General features: G+C 41.9%; 2 pseudogenes; one reads left to right on the top strand and one right to left on the bottom strand.

Annotated features, from left to right (window-relative positions):
- Window positions 1-9,577: 9,577 nt before the first annotated feature.
- On the top strand, window positions 9,578-11,453 carry LOC148995819 (general transcription factor II-I repeat domain-containing protein 2 pseudogene; annotated as a pseudogene).
- A 492-nt stretch (window positions 11,454-11,945) lies between these two features.
- LOC120492977 (vitellogenin-like) overlaps window positions 11,946-24,256 on the bottom strand; it is a 198,579-nt pseudogene continuing 186,268 nt past the window's right edge.

Here is a 24,256-nt window from a genome sequence, read left to right on the forward strand (position 1 = left end):
TTTCTCCAATCTTCCCAAATTCTGATAGAGGGCCATGAGACTTAGACCTGAGTGCAAAAATTGAGGTTCTAGCCCCTTTCAGAGCTGAGATATCGAAACTCAAAAATTCGGCCCGAAAAAAAAACGACAGTGGTACCCCTTACGTTTTTTTTTTCGGGCGAAAAATTAAGTTTCTCCAATCTTCCCAAATTCTGATAGAGGGCCATGAGACTTAGACCTGAGTGCAAAAATGGAGGTTCTAGCCCCTTCCAGAGCTGAGATATCGAAACTCAAAAATTCGGCCTGAAAAAAAAACGACAGTGGTACCCCTTACGTTTTTTTTTTTGGGCGAAAAATTAAGTTTCTCCAATCTTCCCAAATTCTGATAGAGGGCCATGAGACTTAGACCTGAGTGCAAAAATGGAGGTTCTAGCCCCTTCCAGAGCTGAGATATCGAAACTCAAAAATTCGGCCCGAAAAAAAAACGACAGTGGTACCCCTTACGTTTTTTTTTTCGGGCGAAAAATTAAGTTTCTCCAATCTTCCCAAATTCTGATAGAGGGCCATGAGACTTAGACCTGAGTGCAAAAATGGAGGTTCTAGCCCCTTCCAGAGCTGAGATATCGAAACTCAAAAATTCGGCCCGAAAAAAAAACGACAGTGGTACCCCTTACGTTTTTTTTTTGGGCGAAAAATTAAGTTTCTCCAATCTTCCCAAATTCTGATAGAGGGCCATGAGACTTAGACCTGAGTGCAAAAATGGAGGTTCTAGCCCCTTCCAGAGCTGAGATATCGAAACTCAAAAATTCGGCCCGAAAAAAAAAACGACAGTGGTACCCCTTACGTTTTTTTTTTCGGGCGAAAAATTAAGTTTCTCCAATCTTCCCAAATTCTGATAGAGGGCCATGAGACTTAGACCTGAGTGCAAAAATGGAGGTTCTAGCCCCTTCCAGAGCTGAGATATCGAAACTCAAAAATTCGGACCGAAAAAAAAACGACAGTGGTACCCCTTACGTTTTTTTTTTCGGGCGAAAAATTAAGTTTCTCCAATCTTCCCAAATTCTGATAGAGGGCCATGAGACTTAGACCTGAGTGCAAAAATGGAGGTTCTAGCCCCTTCCAGAGCTGAGATATCGAAACTCAAAAATTCGGCCCGAAAAAAAAAAACGACAGTGGTACCCCTTACGTTTTTTTTTTTGGGCGAAAAATTAAGTTTCTCCAATCTTCCCAAATTCTGATAGAGGGCCATGAGACTTAGACCTGAGTGCAAAAATGGAGGTTCTAGCCCCTTCCAGAGCTGAGATATCGAAACTCAAAAATTCGGCCCGAAAAAAAAACGACAGTGGTACCCCTTACGTTTTTTTTTTCGGGCGAAAAATTAAGTTTCTCCAATCTTCCCAAATTCTGATAGAGGGCCATGAGACTTAGACCTGAGTGCAAAAATGGAGGTTCTAGCCCCTTCCAGAGCTGAGATATCGAAACTCAAAAATTCGGCCCGAAAAAAAAAAACGACAGTGGTACCCCTTACGTTTTTTTTTTCGGGCGAAAAATTAAGTTTCTCCAATCTTCCCAAATTCTGATAGAGGGCCATGAGACTTAGACCTGAGTGCAAAAATGGAGGTTCTAGCCCCTTCCAGAGCTGAGATATCGAAACTCAAAAATTCGGCCCGAAAAAAAAAACGACAGTGGTACCCCTTACGTTTTTTTTTTTTGGGCGAAAAATTAAGTTTCTCCAATCTTCCCAAATTCTGATAGAGGGCCATGAGACTTAGACCTGAGTGCAAAAATGGAGGTTCTAGCCCCTTCCAGAGCTGAGATATCGAAACTCAAAAATTCGGCCCGAAAAAAAAAACGACAGTGGTACCCCTTACGTTTTTTTTTTTGGGCGAAAAATTAAGTTTCTCCAATCTTCCCAAATTCTGATAGAGGGCCATGAGACTTAGACCTGAGTGCAAAAATGGAGGTTCTAGCCCCTTCCAGAGCTGAGATATCGAAACTCAAAAATTCGGCCCGAAAAAAAAAACGACAGTGGTACCCCTTACGTTTTTTTTTTTGGGTGAAAAATTAAGTTTCTCCAATCTTCCCAAATTCTGATAGAGGGCCATGAGACTTAGACCTGAGTGCAAAAATGGAGGTTCTAGCCCCTTCCAGAGCTGAGATATCGAAACTCAAAAATTCGGCCCGAAAAAAAAACGACAGTGGTACCCCTTACGTTTTTTTTTTTGGGCGAAAAATTACGTTTCTCCAATCTTCCCAAATTCTGATAGAGGGCCATGAGACTTAGACCTGAGTGCAAAAATGGAGGTTCTAGCCCCTTCCAGAGCTGAGATATCGAAACTCAAAAATTCGGCCCGAAAAAAAAAACGACAGTGGTACCCCTTACGTTTTTTTTTTTGGGCGAAAAATTAAGTTTCTCCAATCTTCCCAAATTCTGATAGAGGGCCATGAGACTTAGACCTGAGTGCAAAAATGGAGGTTCTAGCCCCTTCCAGAGCTGAGATATCGAAACTCAAAAATTCGGCCCGAAAAAAAAACGACAGTGGTACCCCTTACGTTTTTTTTTTTTGGGCGAAAAATTAAGTTTCTCCAATCTTCCCAAATTCTGATAGAGGGCCATGAGACTTAGACCTGAGTGCAAAAATGGAGGTTCTAGCCCCTTCCAGAGCTGAGATATCGAAACTCAAAAATTCGGCCCGAAAAAAAAACGACAGTGGTACCCCTTACGTTTTTTTTTTCGGGTGAAAAATTAAGTTTCTCCAATCTTCCCAAATTCTGATAGAGGGCCATGAGACTTAGACCTGAGTGCAAAAATGGAGGTTCTAGCCCCTTCCAGAGCTGAGATATCGAAACTCAAAAATTCGGCCCGAAAAAAAAACGACAGTGGTACCCCTTACGTTTTTTTTTTTGGGCGAAAAATTAAGTTTCTCCGATCTTCCCAAATTCTGATAGAGGGCCATGAGACTTAGACCTGAGTGCAAAAATGGAGGTTCTAGCCCCTTCCAGAGCTGAGATATCGAAACTCAAAAATTCGGCCCGAAAAAAAAAACGACAGTGGTACCCCTTACGTTTTTTTTTTCGGGCGAAAAATTAAGTTTCTCCAATCTTCCCAAATTCTGATAGAGGGCCATGAGACTTAGACCTGAGTGCAAAAATGGAGGTTCTAGCCCCTTCCAGAGCTGAGATATCGAAACTCAAAAATTCGGCCCGAAAAAAAAAACGACAGTGGTACCCCTTACGTTTTTTTTTTCGGGCGAAAAATTAAGTTTCTCCAATCTTCCCAAATTCTGATAGAGGGCCATGAGACTTAGACCTGAGTGCAAAAATGGAGGTTCTAGCCCCTTCCAGAGCTGAGATATCGAAACTCAAAAATTCGGCCCGAAAAAAAAAACGACAGTGGTACCCCTTACGTTTTTTTTTTCGGGCGAAAAATTAAGTTTCTCCAATCTTCCCAAATTCTGATAGAGGGCCATGAGACTTAGACCTGAGTGCAAAAATGGAGGTTCTAGCCCCTTCAAGAGCTGAGATATCGAAACTCAAAAATTCGGCCCGAAAAAAAAAAACGACAGTGGTACCCCTTACGTTTTTTTTTCGGGCGAAAAATTACGTTTCTCCAATCTTCCCAAATTCTGATAGAGGGCCATGAGACTTAGACCTGAGTATCGAAACTCAAAAATTCGGCCCGAAAAAAAAAACGACAGTGGTACCCCTTACGTTTTTTTTTTGGGCGAAAAATTAAGTTTCTCCAATCTTTCCAAATTCTGATAGAGGGCCATGAGACTTAGACCTGAGTGCAAAAATGGAGGTTCTAGCCCCTTCCAGAGCTGAGATATCGAAACTCAAAAATTCGGCCCGAAAAAAAAACGACAGTGGTACCCCTTACGTTTTTTTTTTTGGGCGAAAAATTAAGTTTCTTCAATCTTCCCAAATTCTGATAGAGGGCCATGAGACTTAGACCTGAGTGCAAAAATGGAGGTTCTAGCCCCTTCCAGAGCTGAGATATCGAAACTCAAAAATTCGGCCCGAAAAAAAAAACGACAGTGGTACCCCTTACGTTTTTTTTTGGGGCGAAAAATTAAGTTTCTCCAATCTTCCCGAAACTCTGGATTCTGATAGAGGGCCATGAGACTTAGACCTGAGTGCAAAAATGGAGGCTCTAGCCCCTTCCAGAGCTGAGATATCGAAACTCAAAAATGCAGCCCGAAAAAAAAACGACAGTGGTACCCCTTACGTTTTTTTTTTTGGCCGAAAAATTAAGTTCCTCCAATCTTCCCAAAACTCTGGATTCTGATAGAGGGCCATGAGACTTAGACCTGAGTGCAAAAATTGAGGCTCTAGCCCCTTCCAGAGCTGAGATATGGAAACTCAAAAATTCGGCCCGAAAAAAAAACGACAGTGGTACCCCTTACGTTTTTTTTTTTTTGGGCGAAAAATTAAGTTTCTCCAATCTTCCCAAAACTCTGGATTCTGATAGAGGGCCATGAGACTTAGACCTGAGTGCAAAAATGGAGGCTCTAGCCCCTTCCAGAGCTGAGATATCGAAACTCAAAAATTCGGACCGAAAAAAAAAAAACGACAGTGGTACCCCTTACGTTTTTTTTTTGGGCGAAAAATTAAGTTTCTCCAATCTTCCCAAAACTCTGGATTCTGATAGAGGGCCATGAGACTTAGACCTGAGTGCAAAAATGGAGGCTCTAGCCCCTTCCAGAGCTGAGATATGGAAACTCAAAAATTCGGCCCGAAAAAAAAAAACGACAGTGGTACCCCTTACGTTTTTTTTTTTTTTTTGGGCGAAAAATTACGTTTCTCCAATCTTCCCAAAACTCTGGATTCTGATAGAGGGCCATGAGGCTTAGACCTGAGTGCAAAAATGGAGGCTCTAGCCCCTTCCAGAGCTGAGATATGGAAACTCAAAAATTCGGCCCGAAAAAAAACCGACAGTGGTACCCCTTACGGTTTTTTTTTTTGGGCGAAAAATTAAGTTTCTCCAATCTTCCCAAAACTCTGGATTCTGATAGAGGGCCATGAGACTTAGACCTGAGTGCAAAAATGGAGGCTCTAGCCCCTTCCAGAGCTGAGATATCGAAACTCAAAAATTCGGACCGAAAAAAAAAAACGACAGTGGTACCCCTTACGTTTTTTTTTTGGGCGAAAAATTAAGTTTCTCCAATCTTCCCAAAACTCTGGATTCTGATAGAGGGCCATGAGACTTAGACCTGAGTGCAAAAATGGAGGCTCTAGCCCCTTCCAGAGCTGAGATATGGAAACTCAAAAATTCGGCCCGAAAAAAAAAACGACAGTGGTACCCCTTACGGTTTTTTTTTTTTTGGGCGAAAAATTACGTTTCTCCAATCTTCCCAAAACTCTGGATTCTGATAGAGGGCCATGAGGCTTAGACCTGAGTGCAAAAATGGAGGCTCTAGCCCCTTCCAGAGCTGAGATATCGAAACTCAAAAATTCGGCCCGAAAAAAAAACGACAATGGTACCCCTTACGTTTTTTTTTTGGGCGAAAAATTAAGTTTCTCCAATCTTCCCAAATTTTGATAGAGGGCCATGAGGCTTAGACCTGAGTGCAAAAATGGAGGCTCTAGCCCCTTCCAGAGCTGAGATATCGAAACTCAAAAATTCGTCCCGAAAAAAAAAACGACAGTGGTACCCCTTACGTTTTTTTTTTTTGGGCGAAAAATTAAGTTTCTCCAATCTTCCCAAAACTCTGGATTCTGATAGAGGGCCATGAAACTTAGACCTGAGTGCAAAAATGGAGGCTCTAGCCCCTTCCAGAGCTGAGATATCGAAACTCAAAAATTCGGCCCGAAAAAAAAAACGACAGTGGTACCCCTTACGTTTTTTTTTTTGGGCGAAAAATTAAGTTTCTCCAATCTTCCCAAAACTCTGGATTCTGATAGAGGGCCATGAGACTTAGACCTGAGTGCAAAAATGGAGGCTCTAGCCCCTTCCAGAGCTGAGATATGGAAACTCAAAAATTCGGCCCGAAAAAAAAAACGACAGTGGTACCCCTTACGGTTTTTTTTTTTTGGGCGAAAAATTAAGTTTCTCCAATCTTCCCAAAACTCTGGATTCTGATAGAGGGCCATGAGACTTAGACCTGAGTGCAAAAATGGAGGCTCTAGCCCCTTCTAGAGCTGAGATATCGAAACTCAAAAATTCGGCCCTAAAAAAAACCGACAGTGGTACCCCTTACGGGTTTTTTTTTTTGGGCGAAAAATTAAGTTTCTCCAATCTTCCCAAAACTCTGGATTCTGATAGAGGGCCATGAGACTTAGACCTGAGTGCAAAAATGGAGGCTCTAGCCCCTTCCAGAGCTGAGATATCGAAACTCAAAAATTCGGCCCGAAAAAAAAACGACAGTGGTACCCCTTACGTTTTTTTTTTGGGCGAAAAATTAAGTTTCTCCAATCTTCCCAAATTCTGATAGAGGGCCATGAGACTTAGACCTGAGTGCAAAAATGGAGGTTCTAGCCCCTTCCAGAGCTGAGATATCGAAACTCAAAAATTCGGCCCGAAAAAAAAACGACAGTGGTACCCCTTACATTTTTTTTTTGGGCGAAAAATTAAGTTTCTCCAATCTTCCCAAATTCTGATAGAGGGCCATGAGACTTAGACCTGAGTGCAAAAATGGAGGCTCTAGCCCCTTCCAGAGCTGAGATATCGAAACTCAAAAATTCGGCCCGAAAAAAAAACGACAGTGGTACCCCTTACGTTTTTTTTTTTGGGCGAAAAATTAAGTTTCTCCAATCTTCCCAAATTCTGATAGAGGGCCATGAGACTTAGACCTGAGTGCAAAAATGGAGGCTCTAGCCCCTTCCAGAGCTGAGATATCGAAACTCAAAAATTCGGCCCGAAAAAAGAAACGACAGTGGTACCCCTTACGTTTTTTTTTTTGGGTGAAAAATTAAGTTTCTCCAATCTTCCCAAATTCTGATAGAGGGCCATGAGACTTAGACCTGAGTGCAAAAATGGAGGTTCTAGCCCCTTCCAGAGCTGAGATATCGAAACTCAAAAATTCGGCCCGATAAAAAAACGACAGTGGTACCCCTTACGTTTTTTTTTTTGGGCGAAAAATTAAGTTTCTCCAATCTTCCCAAATTCTGATAGAGGGCCATGAGACTTAGACCTGAGTGCAAAAATGGAGGTTCTAGCCCGTTCCAGAGCTGAGATATCGAAACTCAAAAATTCGGCCCGATAAAAAAACGACAGTGGTACCCCTTACGTTTTTTTTTTGGCGAAAAATTAAGTTTCTCCAATCTTCCCAAATTCTGATAGAGGGCCATGAGACTTAGACCTGAGTGCAAAAATGGAGGCTCTAGCCCCTTCCAGAGCTGAGATATCGAAACTCAAAAATTCGGCCCGAAAAAAAAACCGACAGTGGTACCCCTTACGTTTTTTTTTTTGGGCGAAAAATTAAGTTTCTCCAATCTTCCCACATTCTGATAGAGGGCCATGAGACTTAGACCTGAGTGCAAAAATGGAGGTTCTAGCCCCTTCCAGAGCTGAGATATCGAAACTCAAAAATTCGGCCCGATAAAAAAACGACAGTGGTACCCCTTACGTTTTTTTTTTTGGCGAAAAATTAAGTTTCTCCAATCTTCCCAAATTCTGATAGAGGGCCATGAGACTTAGACCTGAGTGCAAAAATGGAGGTTCTAGCCCCTTCCAGAGCTGAGATATCGAAACTCAAAAATTCGGCCCGAAAAAAAAACGACAGTGGTACCCCTTACGTTTTTTTTTTTGGGCGAAAAATTAAGTTTCTCCAATCTTCCCAAATTCTGATAGAGGGCCATGAGACTTAGACCTGAGTGCAAAAATGGAGGTTCTAGCCCCTTCCAGAGCTGAGATATCGAACTCAAAAATTCGGCCCGATAAAAAAACGACAGTGGTACCCCTTACGTTTTTTTTTGGGCGAAAAATTAAGTTTCTCCAATCTTCCCAAATTCTGATAGAGGGCCATGAGACTTAGACCTGAGTGCAAAAATGGAGGTTCTAGCCCCTTCCAGAGCTGAGATATCGAAACTCAAAAATTCGGCCCGAAAAAAAAAAAACGACAGTGGTACCCCTTACGTTTTTTTTTTTTTGGGCGAAAAATTAAGTTTCTCCAATCTTCCCAAAACTCTGGATTCTGATAGAGGGCCATGAAACTTAGACCTGAGTGCAAAAATGGAGGCTCTAGCCCCTTCCAGAGCTGAGATATCGAAACTCAAAAATTCGGCCCGAAAAAAAAAACGACAGTGGTACCCCTTACGTTTTTTTTTTTTTGGGCGAAAAATTAAGTTTCTCCAATCTTCCCAAAACTCTGGATTCTGATAGAGGGCCATGAGACTTAGACCTGAGTGCAAAAATGGAGGCTCTAGCCCCTTCCAGAGCTGAGATATGGAAACTCAAAAATTCGGCCCGAAAAAAAACCGACAGTGGTACCCCTTACGGTTTTTTTTTTTGGGCGAAAAATTAAGTTTCTCCAATCTTCCCAAAACTCTGGATTCTGATAGAGGGCCATGAGACTTAGACCTGAGTGCAAAAATGGAGGCTCTAGCCCCTTCCAGAGCTGAGATATCGAAACTCAAAAATTCGGACCGAAAAAAAAAAAACGACAGTGGTACCCCTTACGTTTTTTTTTTGGGCGAAAAATTAAGTTTCTCCAATCTTCCCAAAACTCTGGATTCTGATAGAGGGCCATGAGACTTAGACCTGAGTGCAAAAATGGAGGCTCTAGCCCCTTCCAGAGCTGAGATATGGAAACTCAAAAATTCGGCCCGAAAAAAAAAAACGACAGTGGTACCCCTTACGTTTTTTTTTTTTTTTTTGGGCGAAAAATTACGTTTCTCCAATCTTCCCAAAACTCTGGATTCTGATAGAGGGCCATGAGGCTTAGACCTGAGTGCAAAAATGGAGGCTCTAGCCCCTTCCAGAGCTGAGATATCGAAACTCAAAAATTCGGCCCGAAAAAAAAACGACAGTGGTACCCCTTACGTTTTTTTTTTTGGGCGAAAAATTAAGTTTCTCCAATCTTCCCAAATTCTGATAGAGGGCCATGAGGCTTAGACCTGAGTGCAAAAATGGAGGCTCTAGCCCCTTCCAGAGCTGAGATATCGAAACTCAAAAATTCGGCCCGAAAAAAAAACGACAGTGGTACCCCTTACGTTTTTTTTTTTGGGCGAAAAATTAAGTTTCTCCAATCTTCCCAAATTCTGATAGAGGGCCATGAGGCTTAGACCTGAGTGCAAAAATGGAGGCTCTAGCCCCTTCCAGAGCTGAGATATGGAAACTCAAAAATTCGGCCCGAAAAAAAAAACGACAGTGGTACCCCTTACGTTTTTTTTTTTTTGGGCGAAAAATTACGTTTCTCCAATCTTCCCAAAACTCTGGATTCTGATAGAGGGCCATGAGGCTTAGACCTGAGTGCAAAAATGGAGGCTCTAGCCTAGGGGTGTCCAAACTACGGCCCGCGGGCCAACTGCGGCCCGCGGCCCAGTTTTTATTGGCCCGCAGCAAATTCTGAAAATATAATTGAATATGGCCCACACAAGAAACTTGAGCTCAACTGTTCTCTGCACTTCTCAGTTTTAACACTAGATGGAGCCAGGCAGCCCACCACAGAAACGGTGCCTCTCGTAGCTAGTAGAAAAACTTTTACCGCGAGTCACCAGAAATGGCAGCACCCAAGAAACGAAAAATAGCAAATGAGTGTAGAAGATTTCAAACAAGGTGGGAAAATGACTATTTTTTCAAAGAAATCAACGGAAAGTGTGTCTGTTTGATTTGCAATGAAGATGTTGCTGTGATGAAAGAGTATAATGTCCGTCGGCACTATGAAACCAAACATCAGAGCTACACATCGTACACCGGTGCCGAACGAACGCAGAAAGTCAAACAAATGGCAGCTAGCCTGCAAGCTCAACAACAGTTTTTTTTCCGTGCTAACAAAATACAAGAAAACGCCACAACAGCAAGCTATGAAGTCGCTAAACTTATTGCCCAGCACGGCAAACCGTTCTCAGATGGTGCTTTCATAAAGCAGTGCTTCATTAAAGTCACAGAAATAATGTGCCCGGAGAAAGTGCAGGATTTCAACAACGTGAGCTTATCCAGAAATACTATAGTGCGGAGAATCGAGGACTTGTCTGCTAACTTGAAACTTCAGCTGAGAGACAAAGCTTGTGCTTTTGATTTTTACTCGATTGCATGCGATGAGAGCACGGATGCTACAGACACCGCGCAGCTGTTAATTTTTTTGCGGGGAGTAGATGATAATTTTTGCTGTACGGAGGAGCTGCTTGATATGAAGAGCCTAAAAGGCACAACGACAGGTAGAGATATTTTTGAAGCTGTGTCAGAGGCAGTTGAAAAGATGGGGCTTAAATGGGACAAGCTCTGTGGAGTAACAACTGATGGAGCTCCGGCCATGACGGGCGATCGCAAAGGAATGGCATCGATGGTCTGCGCCAAGGTAAAAGAGAGCGGGGGCGAGGCTTTTAAGATGCACTGCATAATTCACCAAGAAGCACTGTGTGCCAAGACTGTACAGCTGGGCGATGTGATGAACACTGTTGTAAAAACTGTCAACATAATTCGAGCTAGAGGACTGTACCACAGAGAATTTCAAGCTTTCCTTTCTGAGGTGGATGCTGAATACGGGGATGTGCTCTACCACTCTGAGGTGCGCTGGCTGAGCCGGGGCTTAGTGCTGCAGCGGTTTTATTCATTGAGATCAGAAATCGATCGGTTTATGAAAGAGAAGGGCCGACCTCTTCATGAACTCAGTGACCCTCTGTGGCTGGCCGACCTGGCATTTTTAGTTGATCTTACTCATCATCTGAATACACTAAACAAGAACCTACAGGGCAAAGAACAGCTGTTGCCACACCTGTATGCGCACGTGAAAGCCTTCCGTGTAAAGCTCCGCCTGTTTGAGACACAACTACGAAGCTTTAATGTTGCTCACTTTCCTGCACTGTCTGAAATCAAGTCTGCTTTTCCAACGGCCGACCTTTCTTCTAAAAAGGAGAAATATGTGTCTGTGTTTGCATCTCTCGTGACAGAATTCAACCAGCGTTTCCAAGATTTTTCTGTCATTGAAAAACAAATCAAGCTGTTCTCGACCCCCTTCCTGGTGGATGCAGAAGAAGTGGAAGAGAATCTGCAGTTAGAACTGATTGAAATGCAATGCGATGATTCTCTGAAGAGTCAACATCAGCTTCTCTCCCTCCCTGACTTCTATCAGAGTTTGGATAGTGCTAAGTTTCCTCTGATGAGACGCCAGGCAAAAAGAATGATGAGCCTGTTCGGCTCAACATACATATGTGAACAAACGTTTTCTCTGTTAAATCAGAACAAAAGCAGATTGAGAACCAGAATGGCTGATAGCCATCTCTGTGAAGTCCTTCGTGTCTCAACCACCAAACTTTCTCCTGACATGTCAGCCATCCTTCAATCCAAAGGACAGCATCACTGCTCCCACTGAGTACAATGTTCTTCACATTATAGAATTATCAGTTCACATTAAACAGCAATAAAGCTAAAAGCAGCGCACACATGACCTTGAACCTTGTTGCACCTTCTTCCTCTTTGTCGCTTTTGAATTGTGTGCATTAGTTTTGAAGTATTTTATTTATTTATGAGAATTGTTCTTTAGGCGAATTAACAGTCTCTTGAAATTGCCTCAGATTAGTCTGTCAAGTCCTGCTAAATATGGCAAACCTTAATTACAGACAGTTTACACATGTTCATGTTTTCAATGAATATAATTGAAAGTAGAACGGGGCTAGTTGTCACAAGGGCTCTATCCAAGTAAATAGGAGGTTTTGAGTAAAAAAAAAAAAAACTATCAACATCTGTATTTTCTCCAGCAAGGTTTTGTTTCATCAAAGTATGTTGGTTTTCACTTAACCTTAAAAAAAAAAAATGTATATACTAAAAGTAGTTTTTAAACTGAAAGTATTTTTTTTCATAAATATCAACCTGGGGCAAATTGTCACATGTTTTCACTATCCATTGATATGTACATTGAGTGCAATGTTCTTCACATTATAGGTGAGTTACAATGTTAGGACCACCTGTGCCACCTACAGGCCTGTCCAGTGCATGGGCAGTGCAGTTCCAGTTATTAACCTGACTCTTTGCAAACACACACAACTGACACTGTATTAAGTGTATTTAATTCATACCACATTTTTTACTTTAATAATAAACATTTCTTTATTTATTTAAAATGTTAAAACCCAAACTGTTTGTGTGTGTTTCTTTTTTATGTAGAGACCTTGAGTAACAAGCCAGGTCTTAAAAACGCAGTATTCATGTGTCAATATAGTGTGTGGCCCGGCCCACTGTTTATTTTTCTGTATTTGGCCCTCACTAAAAAAAGTTTGGACACCCCTGCTCTAGCCCCTTCCAGAGCTGAGATATCGAAACTCAAAAATTCGGCCCGAAAAAAAAACGACAGTGGTACCCCTTACGTTTTTTTTTTTGGGCGAAAAATTAAGTTTCTCCAATCTTCCCAAATTCTGATAGAGGGCCATGAGGCTTAGACCTGAGTGCAAAAATGGAGGCTCTAGCCCCTTCCAGAGCTGAGATATCGAAACTCAAAAATTCGTCCCGAAAAAAAAACGACAGTGGTACCCCTTACGTTTTTTTTTTTTGGGCGAAAAATTAAGTTTCTCCAATCTTCCCAAATTCTGATAGAGGGCCATGAGACTTAGACCTGAGTGCAAAAATGGAGGTTCTAGCCCCTTCCAGAGCTGAGATATCGAAACTCAAAAATTCGGCCCGAAAAAAAAAACGACAGTGGTACCCCTTACGTTTTTTTTTTCGGGCGAAAAATTAAGTTTCTCCAATCTTCCCAAATTCTGATAGAGGGCCATGAGACTTAGACCTGAGTGCAAAAATGGAGGTTCTAGCCCCTTCCAGAGCTGAGATATCGAAACTCAAAAATTCGGCCCGAAAAAAAAAACGACAGTGGTACCCCTTACGTTTTTTTTTTTTGGGCGAAAAATTAAGTTTCTCCAATCTTCCCAAATTCTGATAGAGGGCCATGAGACTTAGACCTGAGTGCAAAAATGGAGGTTCTAGCCCCTTCCAGAGCTGAGATATCGAAACTCAAAAATTCGGCCCGAAAAAAAAACGACAGTGGTACCCCTTACGTTTTTTTTTTCGGGCGAAAAATTAAGTTTCTCCAATCTTCCCAAATTCTGATAGAGGGCCATGAGACTTAGACCTGAGTGCAAAAATGGAGGTTCTAGCCCCTTCCAGAGCTGAGATATCGAAACTCAAAAATTCGGCCCGAAAAAAAAACGACAGTGGTACCCCTTACGTTTTTTTTTTTCGGGCGAAAAATTAAGTTTCTCCAATCTTCCCAAATTCTGATAGAGGGCCATGAGACTTAGACCTGAGTGCAAAAATGGAGGTTCTAGCCCCTTCCAGAGCTGAGATATCGAAACTCAAAAATTCGGCCCGAAAAAAAAAAACGACAGTGGTACCCCTTACGTTTTTTTTTCGGGCGAAAAATTACGTTTCTCCAATCTTCCCAAATTATGATAGAGGGCCATGAGACTTAGACCTGAGTGCAAAAATGGAGGTTCTAGCCCCTTCCAGAGCTGAGATATCGAAACTCAAAAATTCGGCCCGAAAAAAAAAAACGACAGTGGTACCCCTTACGTTTTTTTTTTTGGGCGAAAAATTAAGTTTCTCCAATCTTCCCAAATTCTGATAGAGGGCCATGAGACTTAGACCTGAGTGCAAAAATGGAGGTTCTAGCCCCTTCCAGAGCTGAGATATCGAAACTCAAAAATTCGGCCCGAAAAAAAAACGACAGTGGTACCCCTTACGTTTTTTTTTTCGGGCGAAAAATTAAGTTTCTCCAATCTTCCCAAATTCTGATAGAGGGCCATGAGACTTAGACCTGAGTGCAAAAATGGAGGTTCTAGCCCCTTCCAGAGCTGAGATATCGAAACTCAAAAATTCGGCCCGAAAAAAAAAACGACAGTGGTACCCCTTACGTTTTTTTTTTCGGGCGAAAAATTAAGTTTCTCCAATCTTCCCAAATTCTGATAGAGGGCCATGAGACTTAGACCTGAGTGCAAAAATGGAGGTTCTAGCCCCTTCCAGAGCTGAGATATCGAAACTCAAAAATTCGGCCCGAAAAAAAAAACGACAGTGGTACCCCTTACATTTTTTTTTTTGGGCGAAAAATTAAGTTTCTCCAATCTTCCCAAATTCTGATAGAGGGCCATGAGACTTAGACCTGAGTGCAAAAATGGAGGTTCTAGCCCCTTCCAGAGCTGAGATATCGAAACTCAAAAATTCGGCCCGAAAAAAAAAACGACAGTGGTACCCCTTACGTTTTTTTTTTTTGGGCGAAAAATTAAGTTTCTCCAATCTTCCCAAATTCTGATAGAGGGCCATGAGACTTAGACCTGAGTGCAAAAATGGAGGTTCTAGCCCCTTCCAGAGCTGAGATATCGAAACTCAAAAATTCGGCCCGAAAAAAAAACGACAGTGGTACCCCTTACGTTTTTTTTTTGGGGCGAAAAATTAAGTTTCTCCAATCTTCCCAAATTCTGATAGAGGGCCATGAGACTTAGACCTGAGTGCAAAAATGGAGGTTCTAGCCCCTTCCAGAGCTGAGATATCGAAACTCAAAAATTCGGCCCGAAAAAAAAACGACAGTGGTACCCCTTACGTTTTTTTTTTCGGGCGAAAAATTAAGTTTCTCCAATCTTCCCAAATTCTGATAGAGGGCCATGAGACTTAGACCTGAGTGCAAAAATGGAGGTTCTAGCCCCTTCCAGAGCTGAGATATCGAAACTCAAAAATTCGGCCCGAAAAAAAAACGACAGTGGTACCCCTTACGTTTTTTTTTTTGGGCGAAAAATTAAGTTTCTCCAATCTTCCCAAATTCTGATAGAGGGCCATGAGACTTAGACCTGAGTGCAAAAATGGAGGTTCTAGCCCCTTCCAGAGCTGAGATATCGAAACTCAAAAATTCGGCCCGAAAAAAAAACGACAGTGGTACCCCTTACGTTTTTTTTTTCGGGCGAAAAATTAAGTTTCTCCAATCTTCCCAAATTCTGATAGAGGGCCATGAGACTTAGACCTGAGTGCAAAAATGGAGGTTCTAGCCCCTTCCAGAGCTGAGATATCGAAACTCAAAAATTCGGCCCGAAAAAAAAACGACAGTGGTACCCCTTACGTTTTTTTTTTTGGGCGAAAAATTAAGTTTCTCCAATCTTCCCAAATTCTGATAGAGGGCCATGAGACTTAGACCTGAGTGCAAAAATGGAGGTTCTAGCCCCTTCCAGAGCTGAGATATCGAAACTCAAAAATTCGGCCCGAAAAAAAAACGACAGTGGTACCCCTTACGTTTTTTTTTTTGGGCGAAAAATTAAGTTTCTCCAATCTTCCCAAATTCTGATAGAGGGCCATGAGACTTAGACCTGAGTGCAAAAATGGAGGTTCTAGCCCCTTCCAGAGCTGAGATATCGAAACTCAAAAATTCGGCCCGAAAAAAAAACGACAGTGGTACCCCTTACGTTTTTTTTTTGGGGCGAAAAATTAAGTTTCTCCAATCTTCCCAAATTCTGATAGAGGGCCATGAGACTTAGACCTGAGTGCAAAAATGGAGGTTCTAGCCCCTTCCAGAGCTGAGATATCGAAACTCAAAAATTCGGCCCGAAAAAAAAACGACAGTGGTACCCCTTACGTTTTTTTTTTTGGGCGAAAAATTAAGTTTCTCCAATCTTCCCAAATTCTGATAGAGGGCCATGAGACTTAGACCTGAGTGCAAAAATGGAGGTTCTAGCCCCTTCCAGAGCTGAGATATCGAAACTCAAAAATTCGGCCCGAAAAAAAAACGACAGTGGTACCCCTTACGTTTTTTTTTTTGGGCGAAAAATTAAGTTTCTCCAATCTTCCCAAATTCTGATAGAGGGCCATGAGACTTAGACCTGAGTGCAAAAATGGAGGTTCTAGCCCCTTCCAGAGCTGAGATATCGAAACTCAAAAATTCGGCCCGAAAAAAAAACGACAGTGGTACCCCTTACGTTTTTTTTTTCGGGCGAAAAATTAAGTTTCTCCAATCTTCCCAAATTCTGATAGAGGGCCATGAGACTTAGACCTGAGTGCAAAAATGGAGGTTCTAGCCCCTTCCAGAGCTGAGATATCGAAACTCAAAAATTCGGCCCGAAAAAAAAACGACAGTGGTACCCCTTACGTTTTTTTTTTGGGGCGAAAAATTAAGTTTCTCCAATCTTCCCAAATTCTGATAGAGGGCCATGAGACTTAGACCTGAGTGCAAAAATGGAGGTTCTAGCCCCTTCCAGAGCTGAGATATCGAAACTCAAAAATTCGGCCCGAAAAAAAAACGACAGTGGTACCCCTTACGTTTTTTTTTTCGGGCGAAAAATTAAGTTTCTCCAATCTTCCCAAATTCTGATAGAGGGCCATGAGACTTAGACCTGAGTGCAAAAATTGAGGTTCTAGCCCCTTCCAGAGCTGAGATATCGAAACTCAAAAATTCGGCCCGAAAAAAAAAAACGACAGTGGTACCCCTTACGTTTTTTTTTTCGGGCGAAAAATTAAGTTTCTCCAATCTTCCCAAATTCTGATAGAGGGCCATGAGACTTAGACCTGAGTGCAAAAATTGAGGTTCTAGCCCCTTCCAGAGCTGAGATATCGAAACTCAAAAATTCGGCCCGAAAAAAAAACGACAGTGGTACCCCTTACGTTTTTTTTTTTGGGCGAAAAATTAAGTTTCTCCAATCTTCCCAAATTCTGATAGAGGGCCATGAGACTTAGACCTGAGTGCAAAAATGGAGGTTCTAGCCCCTTCCAGAGCTGAGATATCGAAACTAAAAAATTCGGCCCGAAAAAAAAAACGACAGTGGTACCCCTTACGTTTTTTTTTTTGGGCGAAAAATTAAGTTTCTCCAATCTTCCCAAATTCTGATAGAGGGCCATGAGACTTAGACCTGAGTGCAAAAATGGAGGTTCTAGCCCCTTCCAGAGCTGAGATATCGAAACTCAAAAATTCGGCCCGAAAAAAAAACGACAGTGGTACCCCTTACGTTTTTTTTTTTTGGGCGAAAAATTAAGTTTCTCCAATCTTCCCAAATTCTGATAGAGGGCCATGAGACTTAGACCTGAGTGCAAAAATGGAGGTTCTAGCCCCTTCCAGAGCTGAGATATCGAAAATCAAAAATTCGGCCCGAAAAAAAAACGACAGTGGTACCCCTTACGTTTTTTTTTTTTGGGCGAAAAATTAAGTTTCTCCAATCTTCCCAAATTCTGATAGAGGGCCATGAGACTTAGACCTGAGTGCAAAAATGGAGGTTCTAGCCCCTTCCAGAGCTGAGATATCGAAACTCAAAAATTCGGCCCGAAAAAAAACGACAGTGGTACCCCTTACGTTTTTTTTTTTCGGGCGAAAAATTAAGTTTCTCCAATCTTCCCAAATTCTGATAGAGGGACATGAGACTTAGACCTGAGTGCAAAAATGGAGGTTCTAGCCCCTTCCAGAGCTGAGATATCGAAACTCAAAAATTCGGCCCGAAAAAAAAACGACAGTGGTACCCCTTACGTTTTTTTTTTCGGGCGAAAAATTAAGTTTCTCCAATCTTCCCAAATTCTGATAGAGGGCCATGAGACTTAGACCTGAGTGCAAAAATGGAGGTTCTAGCCCCTTCCAGAGCTGAGATATCGAAACTAAAAAATTCGGCCCGAAAAAAAAAACGACAGTGGTACCCCTTACGTTTTTTTTTTGGGCGAAAAATTAAGTTTCTCCAATCTTCCCAAATTCTGATAGAGGGCCATGAGACTTAGACCTGAGTGCAAAAATGGAGGTTCTAGCCCCTTCCAGAGCTGAGATATCGAAACTCAAAAATTCGGCCCGAAAAAAAAACGACAGTGGTACCCCTTACGTTTTTTTTTTTTGGGCGAAAAATTAAGTTTCTCCAATCTTCCCAAATTCTGATAGAGGGCCATGAGACTTAGACCTGAGTGCAAAAATGGAGGTTCTAGCCCCTTCCAGAGCTGAGATATCGAAACTCAAAAATTCGGCCCGAAAAAAAAACGACAGTGGTACCCCTTACGTTTTTTTTTTTTGGGCGAAAAATTAAGTTTCTCCAATCTTCCCAAATTCTGATAGAGGGCCATGAGACTTAGACCTGAGTGCAAAAATGGAGGTTCTAGCCCCTTCCAGAGCTGAGATATCGAAACTCAAAAATTCGGCCCGAAAAAAAAACGACAGTGGTACCCCTTACGTTTTTTTTTTTTGGGCGAAAAATTAAGTTTCTCCAATCTTCCCAAATTCTGATAGAGGGCCATGAGACTTAGACCTGAGTGCAAAAATGGAGGTTCTAGCCCCTTCCAGAGCTGAGATATCGAAACTCAAAAATTCGGCCCGAAAAAAAAACGACAGTGGTACCCCTTACGTTTTTTTTTTCGGGCGAAAAATTAAGTTTCTCCAATCTTCCCAAATTCTGATAGAGGGCCATGAGACTTAGACCTGAGTGCAAAAATGGAGGTTCTAGCCCCTTCCAGAGCTGAGATATCGAAACTCAAAAATTTCGGCCCGAAAAAAAAAACGACAGTGGTACCCCTTACGTTTTTTTTTTTTGGGCGAAAAATTAAGTTTCTCCAATCTTCCCAAATTCTGATAGAGGGCCATGAGACTTAGACCTGAGTGCAAAAATGGAGGTTCTAGCCCCTTCCAGAGCTGAGATATCGAAACTCAAAAATTCGGCCCGAAAAAAAAACGACAGTGGTACCCCTTACGTTTTTTTTTTTTTGGGCGAAAAATTAAGTTTCTCCAATCTTCCCAAAATCTGATAGAGGGCCATGAGACTTAGACCTGAGTGCAAAAATTGAGGTTCTAGCCCCTTTCAGAGCTGAGATATCGAAACTCAAAAATTCGGCCCGAAAAAAAAAACGACAGTGGTACCCCTTACGTTTTTTTTTTCGGGCGAAAAATTAAGTTTCTCCAATCTTCCCAAATTCTGATAGAGGGCCATGAGACTTAGACCTGAGTGCAAAAATGGAGGTTCTAGCCCCTTCCAGAGCTGAGATATCGAAACTCAAAAATTCGGCCTGAAAAAAAAACGACAGTGGTACCCCTTACGTTTTTTTTTTTTGGGCGAAAAATTAAGTTTCTCCAATCTTCCCAAATTCTGATAGAGGGCCATGAGACTTAGACCTGAGTGCAAAAATGGAGGTTCTAGCCCCTTCCAGAGCTGAGATATCGAAACTCAAAAATTCGGCCCGAAAAAAAAAACGACAGTGGTACCCCTTACGTTTTTTTTTTCGGGCGAAAAATTAAGTTTCTCCAATCTTCCCAAATTCTGATAGAGGGCCATGAGACTTAGACCTGAGTGCAAAAATGGAGGTTCTAGCCCCTTCCAGAGCTGAGATATCGAAACTCAAAAATTCGGCCCGAAAAAAAAAAACGACAGTGGTACCCCTTACGTTTTTTTTTTTTGGGCGAAAAATTAAGTTTCTCCAATCTTCCCAAATTCTGATAGAGGGCCATGAGACTTAGACCTGAGTGCAAAAATGGAGGTTCTAGCCCCTTCCAGAGCTGAGATATCGAAACTCAAAAATTCGGCCCGAAAAAAAAAAGGACAGTGGTACCCCTTACGTTTTTTTTTTTGGGCGAAAAATTAAGTTTCTCCAATCTTCCCAAATTCTGATAGAGGGCCATGAGACTTAGACCTGAGTGCAAAAATGGAGGTTCTAGCCCCTTCCAGAGCTGAGATATCGAAACTCAAAAATTCGGCCCGAAAAAAAAAACGACAGTGGTACCCCTTACGTTTTTTTTTTTGGGTGAAAAATTAAGTTTCTCCAATCTTCCCAAATTCTGATAGAGGGCCATGAGACTTAGACCTGAGTGCAAAAATGGAGGTTCTAGCCCCTTCCAGAGCTGAGATATCGAAACTCAAAAATTCGGCCCGAAAAAAAAACGACAGTGGTACCCCTTACGTTTTTTTTTTGGGCGAAAAATTACGTTTCTCCAATCTTCCCAAATTCTGATAGAGGGCCATGAGACTTAGACCTGAGTGCAAAAATGGAGGTTCTAGCCCCTTCCAGAGCTGAGATATCGAAACTCAAAAATTCGGCCCGAAAAAAAAACGACAGTGGTACCCCTTACGTTTTTTTTTTTGGGCGAAAAATTAAGTTTCTCCAATCTTCCCAAATTCTGATAGAGGGCCATGAGACTTAGACCTGAGTGCAAAAATTGAGGTTCTAGCCCCTTCCAGAGCTGAGATATCGAAACTCAAAAATTCGGCCCGAAAAAAAAACGACAGTGGTACCCCTTACGTTTTTTTTTTGGGCGAAAAATTAAGTTTCTCCAATCTTCCCAAATTCTGATAGAGGGCCATGAGACTTAGACCTGAGTGCAAAAATGGAGGTTCTAGCCCCTTCCAGAGCTGAGATATCGAAACTCAAAAATTCGGCCCGAAAAAAAAACGACAGTGGTACCCCTTACGTTTTTTTTTTCGGGTGAAAAATTAAGTTTCTCCAATCTTCCCAAATTCTGATAGAGGGCCATGAGACTTAGACCTGAGTGCAAAAATGGAGGTTCTAGCCCCTTCCAGAGCTGAGATATCGAAACTCAAAAATTCGGCCCGAAAAAAAAACGACAGTGGTACCCCTTACGTTTTTTTTTTGGGCGAAAAATTAAGTTTCTCCGATCTTCCCAAATTCTGATAGAGGGCCATGAGACTTAGACCTGAGTGCAAAAATGGAGGTTCTAGCCCCTTCCAGAGCTGAGATATCGAAACTCAAAAATTCGGCCCGAAAAAAAAACGACAGTGGTACCCCTTACGTTTTTTTTTTCGGGCGAAAAATTAAGTTTCTCCAATCTTCCCAAATTCTGATAGAGGGCCATGAGACTTAGACATGAGTGCAAAAATGGAGGTTCTAGCCCCTTCCAGAGCTGAGATATCGAAACTCAAAAATTCGGCCCGAAAAAAAAAAGGACAGTGGTACCCCTTACGTTTTTTTTTTTCGGGCAAAAAATTAAGTTTCTCCAATCTTCCCAAATTCTGATAGAGGGCCATGAGACTTAGACCTGAGTGCAAAAATGGAGGTTCTAGCCCCTTCCAGAGCTGAGATATCGAAACTCAAAAATTCGGCCCGAAAAAAAAAACGACAGTGGTACCCCTTACGTTTTTTTTTTCGGGCGAAAAATTAAGTTTCTCCAATCTTCCCAAATTCTGATAGAGGGCCATGAGACTTAGACCTGAGTGCAAAAATGGAGGTTCTAGGCCCTTCAAGAGCTGAGATATCGAAACTCAAAAATTCGGCCCGAAAAAAAAAACGACAGTGGTACCCCTTACGGTTTTTTTTCGGGCGAAAAATTACGTTTCTCCAATCTTCCCAAATTCTGATAGAGGGCCATGAGACTTAGACCTGAGTATCGAAACTCAAAAATTCGGCCCGAAAAAAAAAACGACAGTGGTACCCCTTACGTTTTTTTTTTGGGCGAAAAATTAAGTTTCTCCAATCTTTCCAAATTCTGATAGAGGGCCATGAGACTTAGACCTGAGTGCAAAAATGGAGGTTCTAGCCCCTTCCAGAGCTGAGATATCGAAACTCAAAAATTCGGCCCGAAAAAAAAACGACAGTGGTACCCCTTACGTTTTTTTTTTTGGGCGAAAAATTAAGTTTCTTCAATCTTCCCAAATTCTGATAGAGGGCCATGAGACTTAGACCTGAGTGCAAAAATGGAGGTTCTAGCCCCTTCCAGAGCTGAGATATCGAAACTCAAAAATTCGGCCCGAAAAAAAACGACAGTGGTACCCCTTACGTTTTTTTTTTCGGGCGAAAAATTAAGTTTCTCCAATCTTCCCAAATTCTGATAGAGGGCCATGAGACTTAGACCTGAGTGCAAAAATGGAGGTTCTAGCCCCTTCCAGAGCTGAGATATCGAAACTCAAAAATTCGGCCCGAAAAAAAAAAACGACAGTGGTACCCCTTACGTTTTTTTTTTTGGGCGAAAAATTAAGTTTCTCCAATCTTCCCAAATTCTGATAGAGGGCCATGAGACTTAGACCTGAGTGCAAAAATGGAGGTTCTAGCCCCTTCCAGAGCTGAGATATCGAAACTCAAAAATTCGGCCCGAAAAAAAACGACAGTGGTACCCCTTACGTTTTTTTTTTGGGCGAAAAATTAAGTTTCTCCAATCTTCCCAAATTCTGATAGAGGGCCATGAGACTTAGACCTGAGTGCAAAAATGGAGGTTCTAGCCCCTTTCAGAGCTGAGATATCGAAACTCAAAAATTCGGCCCGAAAAAAAAACGACAGTGGTACCCCTTACGTTTTTTTTTTCGGGCGAAAAATTAAGTTTCTCCAATCTTCCCAAATTCTGATAGAGGGCCATGAGACTTAGACCTGAGTGCAAAAATGGAGGTTCTAGCCCCTTCCAGAGCTGAGATATCGAAACTCAAAAATTCGGCCCGAAAAAAAAAACGACAGTGGTACCCCTTACGTTTTTTTTTGGGGCGAAAAATTAAGTTTATCCAATCTTCCCAAATTCTGATAGAGGGCCATGAGACTTAGACCTGAGTGCAAAATGGAGGTTCTAGCCCCTTCCAGAGCTGAGATATCGAAACTCAAAAATTCGGCCCGAAAAAAAAACGACAGTGGTACCCCTTACGTTTTTTTTTTTGGGCGAAAAATTAAGTTTCTCCAATCTTCCCAAATTCTGATAGAGGGCCATGAGACTTAGACCTGAGTGCAAAAATGGAGGTTCTAGCCCCTTCCAGAGCTGAGATATCGAAACTCAAAAATTCGGCCCGAAAAAAAAACGACAGTGGTACCCCTTACGTTTTTTTTTTTGGGCGAAAAATTAAGTTTCTCCAATCTTCCCAAATTCTGATAGAGGGCCATGAGACTTAGACCTGAGTGCAAAAATGGAGGTTCTAGCCCCTTCCAGAGCTGAGATATCGAAACTCAAAAATTCGGCCCGAAAAAAAAAACGACAGTGGTACCCCTTACGTTTTTTTTTTTGGGCGAAAAATTAAGTTTCTCCAATCTTCCCAAATTCTGATAGAGGGCCATGAGACTTAGACCTGAGTGCAAAAATGGAGGTTCTAGCCCCTTCCAGAGCTGAGATATCGAAACTCAAAAATTCGGCCCGAAAAAAAAACGACAGTGGTACCCCTTACGTTTTTTTTTTTGGGCGAAAAATTAAGTTTCTCCAATCTTCCCAAATTCTGATAGAGGGCCATGAGACTTAGACCTGAGTGCAAAAATGGAGGTTCTAGCCCCTTCCAGAGCTGAGATATCGAAACTCAAAAATTCGGCCCGAAAAAAAAACGACAGTGGTACCCCTTACGTTTTTTTTTTCGGGCGAAAAATTAAGTTTCTCCAATCTTCCCAAATTCTGATAGAGGGCCATGAGACTTAGACCTGAGTGCAAAAATGGAGGTTCTAGCCCCTTCCAGAGCTGAGATATCGAAACTCAAAAATTCGGCCCGAAAAAAAAACGACAGTGGTACCCCTTACGTTTTTTTTTTTGGGCGAAAAATTCAGTTTCTCCAATCTTCCCAAATTCTGATAGAGGGCCATGAGACTTAGACCTGAGTGCAAAAATGGAGGTTCTAGCCCCTTCCAGCTGAGATATCGAAACTCAAAAATTCGGCCCGAAAAAAAAACGACAGTGGTACCCCTTACGTTTTTTTTTTCGGGCGAAAAATTAAGTTTCTCCAATCTTCCCAAATTCTGATAGAGGGCCATGAGACTTAGACCTGAGTGCAAAAATGGAGGTTCTAGCCCCTTCCAGAGCTGAGATATCGAAACTCAAAAATTCGGCCCGAAAAAAAAACGACAGTGGTACCCCTTACGTTTTTTTTTTTTGGGCGAAAAATTAAGTTTCTCCAATCTTCCAAAATTCTGATAGAGGGCCATGAGACTTAGACCTGAGTGCAAAAATGGAGGTTCTAGCCCCTTCCAGAGCTGAGATATCGAAACTCAAAAATTCGGCCCGAAAAAAAAACGACAGTGGTACCCCTTACGTTTTTTTTTTTGGGCGAAAAATTAAGTTTCTCCAATCTTCCCAAATTCTGATAGAGGGCCATGAGACTTAGACCTGAGTGCAAAAATGGAGGTTCTAGCCCCTTCCAGAGCTGAGATATCGAAACTCAAAAATTCGGCCCGAAAAAAAAAACGACAGTGGTACCCCTTACGTTTTTTTTTTTTGGGCGAAAAATTAAGTTTCTCTAATCTTCCCAAATTCTGATAGAGGGCCATGAGACTTAGACCTGAGTGCAAAAA

This window comes from Pimephales promelas, chromosome 2, assembly GCF_988280905.1.
Source record: "Pimephales promelas chromosome 2, fPimPro1.hap1.1, whole genome shotgun sequence".
Taxonomy (NCBI): Eukaryota; Metazoa; Chordata; class Actinopteri; order Cypriniformes; family Leuciscidae; genus Pimephales; species Pimephales promelas.